Source organism: Rhinolophus hipposideros (genome assembly GCF_964194185.1).
Source record: "Rhinolophus hipposideros genome assembly, chromosome: 19".
Classification (NCBI taxonomy): domain Eukaryota; kingdom Metazoa; phylum Chordata; class Mammalia; order Chiroptera; family Rhinolophidae; genus Rhinolophus; species Rhinolophus hipposideros.
Genome location: NC_138065.1, coordinates 17516964 through 17533717, shown reverse-complemented (window position 1 = coordinate 17533717; position 16754 = coordinate 17516964). Strand labels below are relative to the sequence as shown.

Sequence of the window (16754 nt, the reverse complement as noted above, 5' to 3'; positions counted from 1 at the left end):
TGTTGCCTGTGTTTTCTTACAAGATATTTTTAGAATTTTTTTTTTTTTTGCTTTATATCTGTGGTGTTTTTTTTTAAGATTTTTACTAAAATATAACTAACATACAATATTATACTAGTTTCAGGTGTACATCATAGTTATTCAACAGTACCCACCTGACACTATACATATTTATTACCATATTATTGATTATATTTGCTATGCTAAAGAAGTGATCACCATGATAAGTCCAGCAACCATTTGACACTGTACCACGCTATCACAATATTATTGACTATATTTCCTATGCTGTATATTATGTCCGCAAGACTTATTTGTTTTATACCTGGAACTTTGAACCTTTTATTCCCCTTTTATCTTTTCCCTCCTTTTTAAGTTTTCCAATTACAGCTGACATTCAATGTTATTTAAATGAATTTTAGGTGTACAGCATAGTGGTTAGACATTTAAGTACTTTATGAAGTGATCCCCCTGACTAGCACACACCTGCACTTTACATAGTTATTACCATATTACTGATTATGTTCCCTATGATTTACTTTACATCCCCCTGTTTTATAACTATAAATTTGTATTTCTTAATTGTTTCACCTTTTCACCCTACTCCCAACCCCATGCCATCTATCACCCCAATAAGTGTGGTGCCCATTGGATAGCATACATAGATATTACAATGTTATTTACTATTGTAAATAGTAAATTTATACCCTACACCCTGCTTATGCTATATCCTACACCCCCATAAGTACTGTGTAACAACCAATTTGTACTTCTTAATCCCTTCCCCTTTCACGCCTACCCCCATCCTCCCATCTGGCAACCATCAAAATGTTCTCTGTATCTATGAATTTGTTTCTGTTTTGTTTATTTTTTAGATTCCACTTATAAGTGAAATCATATGGCATTTGTCTATTGCTGTTTGACTTACTACATTCAGCATAATACCCTCTAAGTCCATTCATGTTGTCATGTTGTCCCAGATAGCAAGATTTCTTTTTTCTTTTTTTTTTCGGCTGAGTAATATTCCATTGTATATATGTTACACTTTTTTTTTTTTTTAAATCTAGTCAGGGACACCCAGGTTGCCTTCATATCTTGGCTATTGTAAGTAATACAGTAATGAACATATGGATGAGCATATCCCCTCAAAGTAGCATTTTGGGTTTCTTTAGATAAATATCCATAAGTGGGATTACTTGTCATGCAAGTAATACTTGTCATCTCTGATCCCGCTCCCCACATAAGAACACAGAACGTGGTGAGGCCAAAAAGGAACACCCATGGAGCAATAGGTATAGGAGTCATACCACTATATTCTTGCTGGTGGCTGGGTTGGAGAAGTGAGCACAGGAAGCAGGAGCCACAGAATCCGCAATCCACACTCTGCCACACTCCGCTTAGTAGCTCAGCCACCATCTTTTTGCTATTCCCCATTTTCTGTTAGCATAGCCACAGCAGTTTTATTAGTGGCCAATGGCTCACTGGTTACAGCTGACAGCCAACTAACCACAGCTGATGACCATCCAATCACAGTTGATGGCCATTTACTACCTGAGCCAGCACCTTTCTATGTGAGGCCGAGAGCCTGGAAACTGCACTCCTGGCTCTGTCCCCACACTCCACTCCTACAGGTCTTGCTTCACAATCTATGTGAAAAGCATCTTCTGCAAGGGGCCCTGTGTGAGGAGCCTAGAGGTGAATGTAATATTCTGGACACAGCCAGGCTCTCTGGACACAGCTACGGTTTCTCAGGGCACCACCAGTCCTTCTGGGCACAGCCAGACTTCCTAGGCTTCTTAGGGTACCACCAGTCTCCCTGGGCACAGCCAGGGCCTCTCAGGGCACTGCCTCTCTCTCTGGGCCTGTCTCAGGGTACTGTGCTAGAACAACGGCGACTCACAATCAGGGTGCTTACATATTCTCAATGGCGGCTGGTCAGGACACAAAAGCAAACGTTCGCCAGTTCCTCTACATGGTGGTATATTCCCAAACAAACAGTCCAGTGGTCCATTAAATTAGTGATAGAAGGGAATTCCCCATAGTCCATAGTCATTCGCCAGGGATGTCCTGGGGGTGAGAGACGACCTTGACCTCACCCTCATCTACCAGGGAGGACTCAGCAAGCATTTCCTCATGGGACTACAAGTCCTACATCCGGGCTGCCTCAGCAAGAACTTCCCAGCCCACAGGGCTGCAATAACCTTCAGCCTATGCTGGTCAGAGAACAGTCCACGTCTTTCCACCCCTCCATGGGGGTCCAGCTCTCCAGCAGCTGCTCCTCCTGGTCTTCCTGAGACTGAGTGTTCATACGCACAAACTGCTCCACCCACCTTCGGAGAGCTTGGGCCGACACTGTACCCTGCTCAAGAAACTGAGCTTTCATTCATATAAACTGCTCCATTACCCTTTTGGGGATTCTGGCCAACACTGTACTCTGCTCACTGTGCCCTGCTCGCTGTGCCATGTGTCATGCAGGGTGGCATGTGGGGTCTCTGGTCCCGCTCCCCGCATAAGAATGCAGAATATGTGAGGCCAAAAAGAAACACCCACCGAGCCATAGATAGGGGAGTCAGACTACTATATTCTCGCTGGTGGCTGTGCCGGAGACACAGGAAGCAGGATCCACACGATCTGCAACCCGCCATGCTAACTACAATCCGCGCTTGCTAGCTCAACCACCATCTTCTTGCTATCCCCCATTTTCTGCTGGCGTAGCCATGGCAGCTATATTAGTGGCCAATGGCTCACTGGTTACAGCTGATGGCCAACTAGTCACAGCTGATTGCCATCCAATCACAGTTGATGGCCATTTACTACCTGAGCCAGCACCTTTCTACGTCTGGCTGAGAGCCTGGAAACTGCACTCCTGGCTCTGTCCCCACTTTACTAGGTCCTTCTTTGTTACCTTCTTTGTTACAAACAACTCATTTGTTACAGTGTTTGTTTTAAAGTCTATAAGTATTGGGATAGCAATACTTACATCAGACAAAATAGACTGTCTGTTTCTGTTTTCATGAAATATCTTTTTTCATTCCTTTCCTTTCAGTCTGTGTGTGTCTTTCGATCTGAAATGAGTCTCTTATAGGCAGCATGTATAAGGGTCTTGTTTTCTTATGTTTTCAGCCCACTGTCTTTTGATTGGAATATTTAATACATTTACATTGAAAGTAACTGTTGATAGGTGTGTAGTTATTGCCATTTATTATTCATATCTTTTATTATTATTATTTGTATTAAAGAAGTCCCTCTAAGGTTCCTTGTAATACTGGTTTGGTGGTGATGAACTCTTTCAGGTTTTTCTTGTCTGGAAAGATCTTCAGCTGTCTGTCAATTCTAAATGATAGCTTTGCTGGGTAGAGTAATCTTGGTTATACGTCCTGTTTTTCCTCTTTGAAATTTTGAATATTTCAAACCAATCCTTTCTGGCCTGCAAAGTTTCTGTTGACAGATCAACTAACAGTCTTATGGGGGCAACCTTGTAGGTAATTAACTGCTTTTGTCTTGCTGCTTTTAAGATTCACTCTTTGTCTTTAACCTTTGGCATTTTAATTATGATGTATCTTGGTGTGGGCCTCTTGGGTTTCATCTTTTTGGGATTCTCTGTGCTTCCTGGGCTTGTATGTCTGTTTCCTTCATCAGGTTGGGGAAGTTTTCTGTCATTATTTCTTCAATAGGTTTGCAATTCCTTCCTGTCTCTCCTCCTTTTGGTACCCTGAGGATGCAAATGTTGTTGTGTTTGATGTTGCCCCAGAAGTCCCTTAAACTCTCCTCATTTTTTTGTTTTTTTGGATTCTTTTTGTTTTTGTTGTTCTGATTGGGTGTTTTCTGCTACTTTATCTTCTAAATTGCTGATTCAATACTATGCTTCATTCAATCTACTGTGGATTTCTTCTAATATAGTCTTCATTTCCATTATTGTATTCTTTATTTCTGACTGGTTCTTTTCTATGTTTTCTATCTCCATTTTTATGTTTCCTATCTCTTTGTTGAAGTTCTCCCTGAGATCACTGAGCATTCTTATAACCAGTGTTTATAATTCTGTGTCTGGTAAATTACTTGTCTCTATTTTGTTTAGTATTTTTTCTAGAACTTTGCTCTGTTCTTTTATTTGGGACATGTTTCTTTGCCTCCCTATTTTGGCTGCCTCCCTGGTTTGATTTTATTTATCAGGTAAGGCTGCGATGTCTCCCAGTCTTAGTCGAGTGGCCTGATGTAGTAAATGTGCTGTGGGGCTCAGTGGCATAGTCTTCCTGCTCACCTGAGCCACGTACTCCAGATGTGACATTTGTGTGGGTTGTGTGTGCCCTCCTCTTGCAGTTGAGGCTTGGTTGCTATTTACACATCAATAAGAGTGATTGATCCTCTTGCTCATTGATTGTGGGAACTGGGTTTGACTACAGTGGAAAAGTGCAGGGCTGACCCTACAGAGCAGGATCTGCCTCAGCAGGACTCTGGTTCCTGCCAAATCTGCCCTTTGGGTGTGTCATTCTTGGAGGTAGCTCGATGATGCTCCAACTCATTTTGAATCTGGCCACTGGGTGCACCAGCTTCAGGGTCACCTGGGAGGGGTCCCACGGCAGGTCTAGTTCAGCTGCATCCTGTGTACCACTGAGGGCCACCCAGCAGGAGCCACAAAGCAATCACAAATGCTCATGCTATGCTTGGGAGTGCCTCAAGAGGCCAAGCCTGAGCCAAGGCCAGCTGACACTAGTGCCGGGCTTATGGCTGCTCAGCCAGTGGTACGGGACATGCTCAAGCCAGATGCTGCTTGTCTGCATTCTGCAAACCTTTGAGAGACCCTAGGAAAGTCTATAGCACGAGCCAAGATAGGCAGTTTGTGCAGAAAAAGCCTCTGGAAGTGGCTTGATTGTGCCCGAAAGTTTGGTGGCATCTCAAATCACCAGGGTGTGGTGAATGAAGAGTATTAGTCAGCTGGATGGAGACTCAGATATAGTGGCCTACTGTGTCTGCATACTGGGAAGAGGGAAGGCTCAACAAAGAAACAATAGCTTTCATCAGCTCCTCTGTCCAGGATAAAGCTGCCCTCCAGCCCTTGTCCTAAAGCCAGACAACTTAGTTCCCCCACCTATGTCCCTGTTGCGTCTCCAACTACTGCCCCAGCACTGGAGCTCACAGCTAGTGATTCCATCAGTGGGTAAGTCTGTGTGCAGTCCGTTTAAGAGGAGTGCCTGGGACTTCAGCTGCCCTCCATCTCACTCAGTCACAATCTCTGCTGGTTTTCACAGGCAGCAATTATGGAGACCTCTCTCCCTGGAACTGGAAGCCTGGGCTGGGGAGGGGCTGGAACACCTCTCTCCTTTTGGGGGAGGGAACCTCCACAGCCAAGATATCCCTCCTGATTTTTAATGGTCACACGCAAGTGTTGGACCAGCCCATCTTGTGTCTCTGACCCTCCTACGTGTCTCAAGGTAGTTTCTTCTGTATGCCATTAGTTGTTGGGCTGAGGTTCAGCAAGAGTTCAGGCACTTCTCAATGATGTTTGTTCTGAAGTTTAGTTGTAATTTTGATGTGGTCATGAGAGAAGATAAGCACAATGTTTATCTAATGCACCATCTTAACCTGGTCCTTTAAAATAATTTTTTTCATCTTTAGTGGATTATTTGTTAGGACTGCCAAAACAAAAGACCACAGACTGAGTGGCTTAAACAACAGAAATTTATTTCCTCACAGTTTTGGAAGCTCAAGGTTTTGATAGGCTCAGTTTCTTCTGAGGCCTCTCACCTTGTCTTCTTGATGTGTCTTCACATGTTCTTTTCTCTGTGAGCACACACTCCTGGTACCTCTTTCTCTTTATACAAAAACATTAGTCCTACTGGATTAGGGCCCACCTTAACAGCCTCATTTTGATTTGATCACTTTAAAAGCCCTATCTCCAAATACAATCACCTACTGAGGAAACAGGGAGTAAACTCTCAAGATACAATGTTTTCATTTTTTAAACTTTTTAATTTATTTAAGTGTGTTTTTCCAGGACCCATCAGTTCCAAGTCAAGTAGTTCTCTCAATCTAATTGTGGAGGGCGCAGCTTACAGTGACCTATGTGGAGATTGAACCGGCAACCTTTGGAAGAACACCACACTTTAACCAACTGAGCTAACTGACTGCCCCTCAAGATATATTTATTTTTTGGTGGGAACACAATTCAGACAATCATATTTGGTGTTCTGAGATTTCATCATTGTTTCACACAAATCTTAGCTCACCTTGTCACTCAAACAAGTGTAAGATATATTAAATTTCATAATGTAGCTTTATAGTAGGTACATAGTGGCAAAAATTCTACTTGTGAGAGTCAGAGAAAGCTTAAAAAAGGAGGGGAGTCCAGCTAAATCTTTAAGTGTGTATAGGTATTTTTCAGGAGGTAAAGGTATAATCAAGGAACTGTGAGATGGTATTCATTGTGTTCTTTCTGCTAAAGGTGACAAAAATCTAACTTAAACAAGCTTAAAATAGAAGAGGATGCACTGACTCACATAACTGAAAAGTCCAGGATACAAATAATGTCATCAGAGTTTGTACTCTTAGGTGTTCCTTTATTGTGTTGATAGGATTTTAAGAATTCTTAATTCATCTTCTACCTTAATTTTCTTCATGTGGTAGAAAGAAGGCTCCTGATGGCTCCAGGCTTATGAGGTTCTTCCATCTTGGGGTCTTTCTGAGTATTTTTTCTGTTATCAACATAAATATTTTAAAGGAACTGTGGTGTATTAGTTTCCTGTTGCTGCTTTAATAAATTAACTCCAAAATAGTGATTTACAACAACACAAATGTATTACCTACAATTTTGTAGGTCAAAAATTCAAAATGTCTCTCCTTGGCCTAGAGTTAAATATCAGCAGGACTGCAGTCTTTTCTGGAAGCTCTGGGGACAATTTGTTCCCTTGACTTTTTCAGTTTCCAGAGGCTGCCTGCATTCCTTTGTTCATGGCCCCTTCATTCATCTTCAAAGCCAGCAATAGTCAGCCAGTTTTTCTTATATTACATCAGTCTGACTCTTCCATCTCCTTCCCCCATGTTTAAAGTCCTGGGGATTACACTGGGCTCACCTGGATAATCCAGAGTAATGCCTCTATCTTTAGGTAGGTGTATTAGCAACCTTAATTCCATTTGCTACCTTAATTCCCCTTTGCTGCATAACAACCTTTTCACAGGTTCCAGATATTAAGAAATGGGCATTTTGGGGGAGGCCATTATACTGGTTACCACACATGGCCATCTTTTATGGTAAGCAGGGTAGGGTGGGGTACCATGTTTGGCCAAGTCTCATACTATTGTCTATACTTGCTATAGAAGGAGGTTGTGACAGGATTACAGAAATTGAGAAGAGATAAAAGAGAACTTCATATTGATTCTCATAGGGAAAGAGAATATATGTTATGCATTGGTGCCAAGAAGAAAAACAAAACAGGAAATTGATTCAAAGAGTGTTGCAGGTGGATGTCAGATGGGAGAGATGCCCCTCTTCCTATATACATCATGTTGTTTAGAATACAGAAAATGAAAGATGAACTAAGAGTTCTGGATGTCTTGTGATGCCTGACTTGAAATGGATTAATTACAAAAAAAAATCATAAATGCTGGTCTCAAATAAGATGGAGGTGAGGATGTGAGTATTGGATGGGAAGGGTTGTGTCTTGCAAAGATCACAGAATTCTGTGGTCTCTTGTTCATTCTTGGCAATGGTCATGATGAATTTGCAGGAGGAAAAGTTTTATTTAGAGTACGGGGAGCTCTTGGACACCTCTTAATCCCTGCCCATGGATATGCAGGAAAGGTGGTTTTGTCTGAAGCACCTCCACCCTGGGGGGATCTTTATTTACACTCAGAGTATGCACTTGTCTAAACTTTTTCTCCTAAATATCAGTCTGGTGACAGTGTGAAGACTGAAACAAAATCTTAAGCTAAGGAGCAAGAAATCCTGTTACTAGACTATTTAAAAAAAAAAAAATCACTGGAGAGCCTAAAATAAGACAGAAGTCATATTAATGGGAAGAAAAAAAATAGTTACAAAAATAGTTAAGAGTATAGAATCATCAAGATCTGGATTTTCATGTTATTTACATTCCTAACCTAGAAAAATAAAGTATACATTAGTCAGGTTCATTCAGTTTCTAGTGACAAAAACTATCCTCAAACTAGCTTCATTCATCTACTCATTTATTTATTCATGCATTCAACAAACATTTATTGAAAGCGAGGCATGGTGTTAGGTTCTGGGGCTATTATAATGAACCATACAAATAAAAATTCTGCCATAGTGGAGCTTATGTTCTTTTGGGGGAAAGAGGAAACAATGAAATAAATAAATGAGAAAGTTCAGATTGTTATGCTTATTATGAAAGTGTGTAGTGAAAGAGTAACTAATGAGTTCTTAAAGAAGATGTTACTTTAATTAACAGATAAGGCAGGTAAGACCTTTCTGCAGAATGGATGTTTGAGCTGAACTTAAGAAAAAGAATGGCTTATTAGGACATATAGCTGAAATATTTATGTATGAAGTTGGTTTCAGATATGTATAAGGCTATGTTCATGTCTTTCTTTTTTGGCTCAGCACATTTTTATTTGGCATTATTCTATAGAGAAGCACTTCCTGTTGTGAGCAAGATGGCTGCCAGCTACTTTATATGTACATTCTCTATGCAGAAAGAGATATCTCCTCGAAGAACTTCCTAGCTTTGAGGGGGTAATATACTCATCCCTTAAGCAATCATTGGGACCAGAGGGATGGTATATTTGGCCAACCTGAGTCATAGGATTCTTCCTGAAGTTGGAATGGATATCATAATGGAAAGATGCTTCAGAAACTGGAAAAGAGGGATTCTTCAAAGATATTAGACAAATCATGATAGGCAGGAAAAACCCTCTAGCCTCACAATGCACAATACTGATTATCTAAAAATATAGAAAGAACAATTTCCACCTGAATGGGGAAAAAATGGCTTCTTAAATGAAATAAGCCATCGATTTGGAAGACAGAAAAGCATTTAAAGTGTGAGATTTATAATAATGATGTGGTGGAAATTGTTATCTAGACAATGCTGACTATAGTCACACAATTAAATATAATCAGAAAATAGTATTATGAGATCTTAAAAAAAATGCCAAGTTTTTGCCTTGCAAATTTTGATTAAATGCATATAAATCTCTATTATAAATAATGTATAATATAAAACTCATATTTGGAACTATAAGTAAAAGGACTAATAAATTTTCTTTAAATAAAATTCCAAACCAAAATAACCTGAAGGACAAACACTATTGGACACCACTGGCTATCAGATACAAATAAACATGGTAGAATTAAACTTGGGAAATCAGAAATAGAATATATGGTAAGAAAAAATATTTGTTTTTGGCAGGGAGAAAAGTCCAGTTCAAAAACGAATGCATCATTTGGCAGGAATCACATTTCATATTTAGACAGTTGGAAAATTATCAATTGCCACATATAAATAAGAAGAGACTGAAAGTTAAAGTGTTTACGCACTAAGCAAATCAGTTTACCTACATTTGTGATAAGTCTATATGCTCTTTTTCTTTTTTTTTTCTTTTATACCTTAATGATAGTTACCTTTAGACAGAGGATGTATTTAGAGTTAATCTGACAACTAAGTTAATTGAAATGTTAAAAGTCCTTTGTTTTCAATGGGAAAAAGAAATCTTTCAAGAGGAGCTGTGTCTTTGTTAAAAGAGAGATCACAAAAGAAGTGAGACATATGATTGTGGCCATTAGAGAGAAGGATGAATGCCAGTTTGTGAAGTGCTGCTTCAGTTGTCTCAGGAGAGTAGCTGCCAAGCACACTTAAGAAGGAAATGTGAAATCCGACATCTATATGTGTGCAGCATCCACCATGTTTGCACTAAGGAGAGAGACCATATGAAGCAAGGCAGCAAAGGTGAAATCCAGCAAGATAGCTTACTTTATTGCCATGGCAACCCAACCTTAATGAAAAGTAGAAAAACAATAAAGTATCTCAAAAAAAAGAAAAAAATCTGTGCTATGAATACCTACTGGGTTGAGAAAAGATGCACTCATGAAAAAAGCATGACATTTTTACCATTTGATGATGCCTCCTAACAAAGCCATGGGTGCTGCTTTCGGGACATGCTGATTGAAAAAGCATTCCATTTACTAAATTATTTAATTCATCCTGCTGCAAAATTCAGATTTATATGTGAAAACTGTAGTTTCAGATTAAAATCTCAGTGCCATTGCAGAGGTTAAAGCATTATCATTGTCACTCTCGTAGATGCCTTTTGACAATTTTTTGCCATCACGTTTCACAAAACGTGTGTGTTCAGTAAGAAGGAAAAGTTCCAGGACATTCTGATATTTGATTCAAATTAAAGCTATATTTTATTTGCCTAGATTGGATTCTCCAATTTCTCCCATTATTTTTAAAAAGTGTTTTCTTCAACTTGCTGTTTCTTAGTATGTAGTTTTGTATGGAGAGAAAACAATTTCTATTTTCTACTTTGAAATTGTTTAACTCTCACAGCTTTCTAAATTTTTCCAGACTTTAGGCAATTTTGAGTTTCCTATGACAGTTTTTATTCAAATAAGACTTTGTGGTTTGTAGAAAAAGTCTGAAAGCTTGTTTCACTTTTTTTAAGTCAGCTTCATTGAGATAATTTATAATAAAATCTAACTTTTTAAGTGTATGGTTAGTTGAGTTTTGATAATGAGGAAAGTGAGACTCAGAAATTAGGTAACTTGGAAAGGATACAGATTTCTTTATCCTGAAAGTTTTATTTTATTGTCAGAATATATTTTTTAAGTAGTTAAAAATATGGTTCTTAAAAGAAAATAAACACATGTCAATGGTCTTATTAAATTCATTAATTCATGAGGTAACAAGGTCAAAAGGTAGGACAAAATAATGTTGAGAAGATGTCAACCTATAGACATTTTGAAGACAAATAATGTTAAAATAAGATTGAAAGGTTAAATAGTTTATTTTCTATATGGCAATAAAAACATAATCTTTGGGATAATTTTTTTCAATTAGACATACTCGTAAGTCCACAAATAACTTAACATATAGCTTCTGCATGTTTAGTTACATGTTAACTAAGGAGTTAAAAAAAAGTCAGACACAAGTAAATTTTCTTGAATAATTAAATTATACCAGAGTATGATATTGAAAGTGTATGCTGTATTCTCTTTTGATTTTCAAATTTTGTATAAATTTTCTTAATGCTACTGTATATTATACATTGACGGAAATTTTCTTCATGATTTTCAGTACTCTCTGTCATAAAGTTTGGAAGACTAGCATGGATTAAATGACAAATGGAGGCTGACCATAAAGACTTTTTCTTATCTGTGGAGCTCCATCCCCAAGTTTTATGAAATTCCCCGACGTCTATGCCTTATTAGCAGCAGTGTGGACTATATCTCAAGGACATATATTAGTATCTGGGAACATTGTTTATGCCTGGGAAATACTAATGCTTAATGGATTTCGTGGTTAGCTTTTTAAAACTGTGTTATTTTTTCACATTAACTATTGTTTTTGAAGTGAGATTTATAAAGATATAATTGTTAAACATTTCTTGCAATTTGCTAGTCTCAGTGGTAGCTAATGGATCTTCAGTGCAAAGCCTCTAAAAATCTATTTTTTTTAAAAAATGCCAGTTACTTGAACAGCAGCTTTCAGGTTAGAATGCCTCTTCTTCCCACACCATATACTTAGGTCATGCACCGACTATAGAAATAATGAAGTCATAGATCATGGAAATAGAGATATGTCATTCAAAATAAAATGAGAATATTGGATTGATGAACAGTCCATTTATTTTATTAACTTGGGTGAAGTGAGTTAATTTTCTTTAGCCAGCATCCCACTTGAAGCAAATTCACCACTATATCAAGGAATATATCTCTGGAGATTCTCTCTGAGCTGAAATAATTTTACAAATCTGTGGTTAATTAGTTTCATCTCTGAATAGATCGACACTGGAGAAAGAGCTGAAAGGTCTGTGAACTGTATGAGACTCTCCCTTTACAAGTGGTCCCATGGGGCAGTGTTTTGCATGTGCATAGCCTGTGGGAGGATGCTGTCATCTCCTTTGCATTCCATACTTGCTTTCTGGGTTAATGGAGGGCTTACATGTTTAAAGCTGTCAAGTGAATATCTTTCCACAAGCATTACACCAATTTCAAAAGAGGGTAAAAGAACAAAGAATGTAATCTTATTCCACATAATTCAAGAGCACTCAATTATTTGTGCACTCTGAGATCATTATTTTAATATTTTGAAGAGCATGCCATTAATTGAAGGATAAAGTAAATCTGAGGTAGGAAAACTACATGTTTTTATTTTAAATAGTTTTTCTGTGGTAATTCCTGTTACTCTTCTAGGTTTTCCAAGTGACTTTTTTTTTCTTAAGACTGTTACTCAAACTCTCACTTTTAAATCTTATTGATATATGCTTTCTCTAGTTTACTCATTGAAACAAATAAATTACTATTTAATATGTTTTAGTGGCTACTTTGTTTAATATTTGAACATTTCTTTAACGTCTTCTCTCTTCCTTCAGAACAACTATACCTTATTTGTCCCAGTGGAATATTATATTCTCCGCTGCTCCATGTCTCACTGTCTCTTCTTGGTAATGTCATAATTGGATTGGGGATTATAAAACTAAAATGTTGCCAATAAATTTCCATGATCTTGTCAAGAATGGTAAAGATATTTTAATGCAATTAAGGGATTTGTGGTTTTCATATTGTTGTGCTGAGAAGGTAGCATTTAGAACAATGTCTACTCATCAGCAAATAAAACTCTTACAGTAATAGATGGAAAGCATTTATGATGAGTATTTAACTATAAAAATATAAAATGTCAGCTACTGGAGAAAGTACTAAAAGCAAAATTATGGGTTTTGCATTTTTTTTAAGCAGGTAAAGTTGATACTAGTAAATTGTTAGGTGTGGGATACTTTTTAAAGATCATTTGGTTCCACCTCTTTACTCTCAGTATGAGAAACATAGCCGGAGAAATTAACAACCCATAAAAGCCCCACAATTCTAAAAACCTCTTGGCTTTGTTCTACTCCTGCTGAGATCTTCCTATGAATTTTTATTCATCAGGAGAAAACAATTATTTTCTTTAGTACTTGAGTTTTGAATATTTTTTAATGTGTATACTCTGTGGTATCCTTATATTCCTTAAATACAGGGGTCACCATTTACATGTTAATTTCTTGGAAGATCTTTAATCAATACTTTTTGACTAGTATGATAAGCCAAAGGTATCAATGATGTTTGATAAATAGCCTTCTGTGACTTAGAAATCACTGCAATTTTAAATAAGTTGATTAGTATAAGCTTCGTAAGACACATTTAGTTGGCCAACAGCTTGAAAGAAGTAGGGGAGATAGCTGTGCAGACACCTAACAGAAAAACAATCTAGGAGGATGTGTCAGGGAGTACAATTGGCCTATGGTGCCACATGCCTGTTGTGTAGAAGTAATAGGGAGGCTAAGTGACTAGAATAGAGTAAGCAAGAGGAAAGCAGCAGAGATAAGGGTGGAGGATGGGGAGTGTATATCACACAGGGCCTTCTAAGCTATCTTAGTTTCCACAGGGCTGCCATGATAAATTACCACAAACTGGGTGTCTTAAAATGATACAAAATGTAACTCTCACAGTTAAGGAGACTAGAAGTGTAAAATTAAGGTGTCAGTAGCACCATGCTTTTTCTCCTTTCCTGCCTCTTACTAGCTTCTGGTGGTTGCTAGTAGTCCAGAATACAAGTCCTGTCTTATAACTACACAACTCCAGTCTCTGCCTCCATAGTTACCAGGTGTTCTCCCTGTGTGTCTTTGTGTCCAATTTTTTTCTTATGATACCAACCATTGAATTAATTTCCACTCTAATCCACCATGACCTTAACTTGATATAATCAGCAAAGATATTTTTACACAAAGTCACATTGTGTGGTTCCAAATAGACATACATTTTTGGATAACACTATTTAATTCAGTACATAACCCATTCAGAGGTCTCTAGTTTTTAATCTGTAGAAAGTAGAGCTGCAGTAGGATTTTGCGAAGACAAGCAACATGATCTAACTTTACTTTTAAAAAGAATATCTCTGGGTTTTCTGGAGAGAATGGACTGTATGGAAACAATGGTAGGTAAAGGTGATGGTAGCTTAGACCAAGGTCATGGCCAGGCAGGGGGCGGGAAAGAGTCGGATTTTGGATATCTTTTGAATTGTAAACCAGCAGGATTTCCTGAGAAGATTGTATATAGAGTACGAGAGGAGTCAAAGATGACCCCATGTTTTGGCCTGAGCCACTAGAATGGGAGAGTACCACACATTAAAATGGGAAAGGCTATTAATGAAGCAGATTTGGGAAAGTAGTAACACTTCCTTTTGCCTATGTGAGAAGATGTCCAGCAGGTAGCTGATATAGAAGTTTAAATTTGGGTGAAAGTTCTAAGTAGTAGATATGTATTTGGGAGTCACAACATATGGGAGAATTTAAAGTCACTAAAAAAAATTAGATCACTTTGGGTATAAGTGTAGATGAAAAGAAAAGGATCTAAGACTGAGTCCTAGCACACTTTGACATTAAGCAGTAGGGGAAAAGAAGATAAATCAACAAGAAGAACAGTCATTGTCATCATAGGTTTGTTGAGATGGTTAAAAAAGATAAAGCAAGAAATGTATTTTAGCCCTGTGACTGACTTTTAGTAAGCACTCCATAAATGCTTGCTGTTTTTAAACAATTAACTACTATTGCTATCTGAGTTTCCCATGAAGGCAGGTACAAACATGATACTTGGAACATGATGGGTGTCAAAAATATTTGTTGAACAAATGAACCAATGAGTTAGTTTTCTTATGTTTCTGTGTTTTTTTGTACTTGCTACAGTCTTCAGACTATGGTATTATAATGATTATAATTATAATTATTATAATTATAATGATTTCTTATTATGTCTGTGAACTTCCCCATATCCTCACAGTTTTTATTTCATATTACATGTTCAGTATATTTTTATTGTATAAAAAGATTGACCAAGGAGGAATTGAATTAGAGATGTTTGTCTCTCTTGTCCATCTTGTTCTTAGCTTTCTAAATATTTCCAGTCTATCCACTACCCTTTATATTGACCACTGCAACTTAGACCAGGCTACCATTATCAATCATAAGAATTTTTGCAACATTTTTCTAACTGGTGTCTCTTTCTCCTGGAGATCTCTCTAATCTCTTCGTTGTCCAAAACCCACAATTCTAATCACCTTAGTGCTCCCCATAAAATACTTCAATGGTTCTCCCACACATTAAAATAATATTCAGCCTCTGCCCATCTTTCCAACCTGTTTCTCTCCAAGCTACTTTTAGCACTCTCAGATCTATCTTCATTAGACTCCTTCAATTAACTCATTTTTTAAATTTAGGCTGCATTTATTGAGCTCCTTTAGGTGGGATACAATAATGAACAAGGCTGTTTTCTGTCCTCATGGAGATTACAAAATGATCGATATGCTAGGCATTAAAATAAATGTTACAAATATGAAATCCAGGGTGCTGTGGTAGTGTTTGTATAGAGCATATAAAATACATTATATATGTTGGATTGAGGTTTGCAAAGCAAGTTGTTTACTAGTAGGGACAGGACTATAGCCACACATGTGTGAGACCGACAGGAGTGAAGAAAAAACCCATGTTTCTGTGTGAAACTGAGCATAGCAAAATTTAGTGATAAACACCTCCACCCAAACAACTTTTGGTTGTCACCTAATAGGTAAAAAACTCCTGGCGAACAACCAGTTATCACCTAAGAGATAACTCCTGGAAAACAACTTCTGGTTACCACCCAAGAAGTAAACAAGTCCAAGGAAAAGAGGATAAAAGCAGAACTCCAGAGCAATGCTGTGAGTAGTCTGGGCAATCTGACAAAGTCTTCTGTGAGGTGCAAGCCTCCATACCCCGGGACTCTCCAAAGTTCTTCCTTGTAAGACTAGCTTGCCTCAGATCTGTCGTGGGCCCAATCGCCTCTCCCTGACCAGGAACCATCTCCATCCTCATTGACTCTGGGACTTGGTTCATTATTAAATTCTGTTCTATTCTGTATAGCCTTACCAGAGCATCGTTCTCTGGAGGGACATTGGCTCCCAATTAAAGCTGCGTTACTCTGAACCTGTGTGCAGGGACTTTGTTCCCTACTAGCGTCACGAGTACCACACAGGGACGTATGGCTCTGCTGAAGGGTTAATGTCCTCTTGACTTTCAGGAAGAGACTGAAATGTAGCGAGAGCCCTTATAGGCACTCGCAACAGTGTTTAAGAAAGAAACTTCTTAGTCTCAGGTGGGAGGAGGAGGGAGAGAACTTCCATCTTGTCTGCATATATTTGCACAATATGTGTCCTCTTCTTAGGACACTCTTACCTCTCATTTTACCTAATCACTTTTCAGGTGTCAATTTACACATCGATTCTTCTCTTTGATTTCACTGACTCTAAGTTTAGTTTATTTCTCATATCGCTCTGCATTTTTTAAATTATAACAGTCAACTTTCTTTATTGTAAACATTTGTTTAATGATCACTCTATAAGTTCTGAGATGACAAATATAATGATATCTTACTTGTTGCTGTATCTCTTTTGCCTAGAATGGTCTTGGGTTCAATTAATTTTCATTGCATACATGAACAAATGCATATAAATGCTCTGTGTACCTTTTTCCACTTTCATATACATATATATATTATA

General features: G+C 38.0%; 1 long non-coding RNA gene across 1 annotated transcript in view; it reads left to right on the top strand.

Annotated features, from left to right (window-relative positions):
* The window catches only part of LOC308487283, an 80670-nt gene extending 69309 nt beyond the window's left edge, over positions 1–11361 (top strand). The window contains exon 3 of the long non-coding RNA XR_013991683.1: positions 11268–11361. This is a non-coding gene — a long non-coding RNA (uncharacterized lncRNA). The remainder of the gene's footprint in view (positions 1–11267) is intronic.
* Positions 11362–16754: the final 5393 nt, after the last annotated feature.